General features: G+C 47.0%; 1 protein-coding gene across 1 annotated transcript in view; it reads right to left on the reverse strand.

Annotated features, from left to right (window-relative positions):
- TRAK1 (trafficking kinesin protein 1) overlaps positions 1-4081 on the reverse strand; it is a 126366-nt gene extending 122285 nt beyond the window's left edge. The window contains exon 1 of the mRNA XM_072925811.1: positions 3947-4081. The gene's annotated coding sequence lies outside the window, so the exon portion shown is untranslated. The remainder of the gene's footprint in view (positions 1-3946) is intronic.
- Positions 4082-6032: the final 1951 nt, after the last annotated feature.

The raw sequence follows: 6032 nt of genomic DNA on the forward strand, positions 1-6032 counted from the left end.
AGTTTCAGTATGGCCACTCACTGATTTAACTAAAGCAAATCTGCCAACATAATTGAATCTAAGAATTATCTCACAGCTAATCTGTTTGTACTATCAATAAGCCTCTTAGCTGGTCTAACATAAGCAGGATGACTGACTATATGGCATGACTTTTTGCACCCTAATCAATAGGCTCCAATAAAAACAGAAGTATTGATGATTCAAAATTCAAATAGAGGACAGTTGTAGACAAAGAATAGTGACAAAGAATAGTATCAGTGAACTCCTAAAATTTACTTGAGAAACATCATGCTATTCACTACAAAGTAAAATAAAATTGCTTGTAAACTCACAGCTATCTCAGTCAAACCACAGAGTAAGCAGGAAGACTTTGACTCAGACACCAACTGGTATCTTGGAAAGCCTATGTTAACAGGAAGTTCATTCTCAAGATTTTTATCTCTCCAAGTAGCACTGATCCCACAACTGAATACACAAAATTGAGGCCTCCATACAGGTGCAGCATTCCAAGGTGTCAGTGGCATTGCCTGTGGAGTTTTAATGATATATACATGACCAGGGAAACATACCTTCAAAGCACAGGCACTGCAGACCACACACCAGTTTTACAGTTCCAGCCTTTCACAGCTTCATACAGTAACTGAGCTGCCTATATTTGACATGCCATCACTGTCATTTAGTGAATAGAAAGTAGTTCTCTTACTTACTAGGTTTTAATGATAACTCTGAAAGCCACTTGGGGTGCAGTCACTACCAGAACCTGTTCCTTTTCACAGCCTTTTTGTGAAAGAAGAACTTAAGTGACAATCTCACTCCCAGTAAAATCAAGGAACAACATGAGCATCACAGGGGATGATGCCTGTATGCCTTTGGTCATTTTACACGCAATTTATTTACTCTTGAATAGTGATCTTGGTGGCAACACTAAGCTTCTTACAGAGGCAGAATTGCCAGGTACATCTGGAGAAAAGGAATAGTTGAAAAAGGAAAACAGAACCAGTTGTAAAAGCTCACCTATCAATAACATTTTTCTAACCAACAGGAAGAAACACAGCTACTATGTCCATATTGTGGTTATCATGACTCCAAATAATACAGACCAGTTCTACCAGTTTAGCTGTTCTTGCATTAATATGGAAGTATTGGGAAATAAGTAGTGTGTGAAATCAAATGACAGTTTTGTAAGAGTTAAAACAGGGTTATTCAAAGATACACCAATTAAGTACCCAGACTAATATTGGAGACTTATTAGAGCAAGCACTCATCTTTACTGAGGCAGAGGGAAGGCTATATTGTTCAAAATTTTAAACAAAGAATACACAATTCTCTGCAAATTAACAAGAAACCACCAACCCTGACTTGAGTATCACTTACAACATACAACACCTAGAAAACCCACATCAAATTATGTCCTACAAATGCTATTTCTTGTCCTGGCAGAAGGAGCACTAAACCAACCCCAACCCTGGAAATCAACAAAATTTAAAGATTTAGGGAAGAAATGCATTTCAAACAAATGTAACTCATACACTGCCCTCTTGCTTAATTATCACTCCTCTCCCAAGGAAAATTTTCAATAACATAGGAAACTGCTTTGAAGAAAAATGTGTAGAGCTTTTAGAAAGGGTAAAAGGTTTGGTTTTAACCTCTTGTCTTTCAATATTGCAGATGCTGCCTCAACAGCACTCATTCTGAGAATCCTTTCTACAGAACTATTTAAAAAAAAAAAAGTATCTTGCGTTCAGTTTATAGTCTATCACAGCAGACACAGTGAGAAGTTTTAGCATTTCTCCTTTTCAGTATTATAGCAACAACAGTAAGAAACAATAACATTGATCAAGTATACATTTAAAACAAAAATATTTAACCTGCACTAATTTCTGCAATACTAATCTCATTATTCTATCCCAAAGCAGATTGGCTAGAGTATAAATAAAATCCTCAGAGCACATTGAAAGATTAGGATCGAATTACTTCTACAAAAGCAGCTGGTAATCTGTTACAGGAGACAGAATGTGTGAAGCAGCAAGGAACTCAGGCATGAACTGCAGCAGAGAGGAACAACAGAAGTTCCCACCAGTTCCAGGCAGATCCTTCCAATCTGATCTTGCTTTTTGGTACGTGCAAGTTCACTCACTCCCATCAGCTCTCACCTGTGCTTCACAAACTGTCAGAGTTGCCAAGTTAACATCCACGGCAAAACTTGTGTATCACATCCTGGTCCTGCCTCATTAGTCAGGACTCTGGATTAAACTAGTCAGATGCTCAGAGGCTGCTGCAGCAGTTGGATATTTCACTGGGATTTTAAGCACTCACATATCAAACACGGGGCACCACATATACAAACACATGTGCCTAATCACATTAATGCTTCCTTGGCATATTGTTATGCTGCCCAGTGCTCTGGAACAGGCAGCAAGTTCCATATGAATTTTTTGTTCATAACTGAACAAAAGATGAACAGATGATTTTTGTCTGCTATGGGATTTTTTTGCACTAGAGCCAGAGATCCTACCTCTTTCCACTACTGTCATCCATCATTCAGTTCAATCCACTGGCAAGTGGGAGTTCATTCATGCAACTGACAGAAACTTTTGTTTTACTTCAACAGAAATTTACATTCTATCTGTTCGTACAGCCTTCTGGTCTTCACTCAGTAGTTCACATTAAAAGCTGAAAACTCTTGCCTTCCACTTGGATTTTTACCATCCTGGTTTCCCTCACTTGCAATGATGCTCATTGAAAAACAGTGAAGTAAGCTTAATGGCTTAATATAATTTTCTTACTGTCATCATAGGTTGCTCTGACTCAGTCAAAACAGGTTACAGTGCCTCAGAGAAGGCACAGTTTTGTGAATACAGTCCCTGGGCTGGAGACAACACTCCCTCCTCCAGGCTTCTTCTGGTAACTCCAAAAGAGCCCTACTAGGACAAACATGTTTAAACCCGGAGTAATTTCAGCACAGGTACAAACCAGTGCACTACAAACAGTACATGCAACTTCATACACACAGCAGTAAAATAGGAACATATGGCAAACTGATCATCAAAACTGTTGTTTGGTTTTGCTGTAACTTTTGTTGTTGTTGTTTGAATTTTTTTTTTTTTTTTGCTGTTGCTTTCCTGATTGCAAAAACCATTACACCCACGACTTAATCTCAGTAGACTGAAAGGTTCAGATAAGGTTACAGATTGCAAGGCAGAAAAAATTGTCCGCACTGAGACTTCTTCTGAAGTCGGAGAGAGGGAGAACATGAAGCCTGTCTCCGACTCTTTATCAGATGTTCCGTTTCTCTGGAAATTTCCTAACTCTTCCCTAATTTTACCTGAAAAAAAAACTCCTATATAGATGAAGTTTCAAAATCGACAGATGCAAACCAAAAGAGGCACCAAGATCTCAAACTTGCTAAAAACCATAATGGAATATTTCAGTTATTTTAAACAGTGGAATACTGCCAAAAGCTATCCATAATCCCCAAAGCTGAAAAACCTAGTCAGTATCTGCAGGTCTCTATGCGATGGCTAGAAAGCGACTTCTGCATGCAGGGGCCCTTGTCTCTGAGAACAGCAGCAGTTTAGCTGTAAATAACCAGAGGCACAATCCTGCGAGCGATTCTTGACCTTCGGTACGCAATTCCACTCATATGCTTCTTTCCTTTCAGGGCACGGAAGGGACAAAAGAGCCCAGGCAGCAGAGCCAGGCGCAGCGCCCGCCCCCGAGCCAGCGGGCTGTGAAGGTCGAGGGGCCCGAGGAGAAGGAAGAGCGGCTGCACCTTGCTCACCCCCGTTCCGCAGCCCGGCCGAGCGCTGCAGGCCCCGCCCGCGCACCGCAGCCCCCGCGGGCGCCCCCCGCACCCCCTCGCTCATCTGGGGGCGAGCGGGGGCAGAGGCGGCGGCGCATCCCCACCCGCTCCGCACCGTCCCCCCGCGCCCTCCGCCGCACTCACCCCGCTCCGGGCCCCCCGGGCGGCGGGGCGCGGGCGGCGGCGCCCCCGCGGGCCGGGGGAACCTCGCTGCCGGCGGCGGCCACCTCCGGGCTGCTTCCCCCCTCACGGCTCGCCCCCGACCCGCGCCGCTGAGAGGCCGCGGCGTGCGGGGCGGGCAGAGCGCAGGGGCTGCAGTGGCCGGCTGGCTGCTGCTGCTTCTCCCTCCTCCTGCCGGCGCCTCATGTGCCCTCCTCCTCCCGGGTCTCTCCTGCCAGGTCGCCGCCGCTCCAGCTCCCCGCTCTCCGGCGGCGCCCGGGGACCGCTGCGAACCCCTCCGGCCGGGCGGCAGCGCACGTGCGGCGGCTGCCGGGCGCTTTCCGCCGCCGCTGCCGGGCACGGGGCTCCTGCGGCCGCGCAGCCTCCTCAGGAGGCGGGGCGGCGCGGACACCCCGGGGGCTGCGGCGCCGCCCGCCGCCGGCGGGGCAGCAGGAAGGGGCGGGAAGCACGGAACGCCGCCGGCGGCTACCTCGGCGGCCGCTGGCTCCGTAGTCGCAGCGCTGCCTTTCCCGCCCCCCGGAGGCCATTACCTCATGGCCCAGCCCTGCCGCGGAGGAGGGGCCCAGTGTCGCCCGGCAACCGGTCCCCTGCCGCGGGACGGGCTGGGCAAGCAGGGGCCGAGGATGGCCGCGGCAGAGATGTTTGTCGCCGTGCGGAGCAGCCCGAGCGCGGCCGCGGGCAGCGCTGCCCGGCACTGCTCCCGCAGCTCCCGGGACACGCACAACCGACCTGGGCTGGTTAGAGAGGCGAATTCATATTTCCTATGAATGTCCCGTATACAGAGAAATGTCTCAAGTCCAAGTTCTTCTCCGCTCTTTTTGGTGATGCCCCGCCACAGGGCAACGAGCAATGCATTACCATAAACTAAATCACAAGAAGCTTCACCTCAACATGAGGACGAACTTCTTTACATTGAGGGTGACAGAGCACTGAACAGGCTGCCCAGGAAGGTCGTGGAATCTCCCTCTCTGGAGCCATTCCAAACCCTCCCGGATGTGTTCCTGTGTAACCTGCTCTAGCTCACCCTGCCTTGGCAGGGGGTTTGGACAAGATGATCTACAGAGGTCCCTTCCAAACGTATCCTGTGATAAATATAACAATTATTGGAAAAAAAAAAAAAGTGAGAAACCCAGAGCAAGTCAGGACTTCATATACCTGCAGCTCACAGAACTATTTATTGAAGGAAAGTTTGATTGTTTTTGTCTGCTGGTAAGGGAGGAATAGAACTGTGTTCAAGGTTACAGCTGGCAAGACAAAAGAAAAAAAAAAAAGAAGAAAAAAAAAAAAAACCCAAAAAGAAACCCCTGCAGCCATGCTGGTGGTGACAAGATTCCAGAAGTATGGAATAACCTCCAGAGAGTGTAAATTAATTCAGGACTTGACCCCGAATAACCCATAACAATAAATGATCCAACCCTTCACAGATGCAAACAAAGAGACTCCCTGATGGGGATGTCTGCTTTTGGGTGACAGAAAGGAGAGGAGAAGTATTGTGAGGGCAACAGGATTCTCAGGCAGCTGCCTTCTGAACAGGCCTGTCTACAGAACAAATCCCCTGCTAGTGATTTAAATGGGGCATGTGAGTCAACCTAAAAGCGTGGAGCTGCTCCCAAAAGGAACAGGCTGCTCTCCTCTTCTGTGGAGGACACAGGCACTCCTGGTTTTCTCAAGGGCCGATTCTGCTGCTTAGAATTCTTCAGTGAGTGACTCAGTTTACTAACCTCACACAGAACTAACTGTATTTTTTCCTTGTCGGTTTTCTGCCCCGTTACTGAACTGAATTGACTCACCCTAACATCATAGAAATATGGAATAAGCACAAAAGATGAGTTGAAACCATTAGTCTGGAAGGAAAGGGACCCACCCCTCTGGTAACCTTGCACTCTTAAATCATCTCAGCAGTCTCATCTAAATCTTCCCTAAAATAGAAATTTCACATTACTGCTAAGAAGTCTAACATCACAGTATCACTAAAAAGGTTGGTGCCTTCCACTTCTCACTCTTAGCTGAGTCCTCCCATTGCTCCCTTTGTGCTCAATCTTGAATATGT

This window comes from Taeniopygia guttata, chromosome 2, assembly GCF_048771995.1.
Source record: "Taeniopygia guttata chromosome 2, bTaeGut7.mat, whole genome shotgun sequence".
Lineage (NCBI taxonomy): Eukaryota > Metazoa > Chordata > Aves > Passeriformes > Estrildidae > Taeniopygia > Taeniopygia guttata.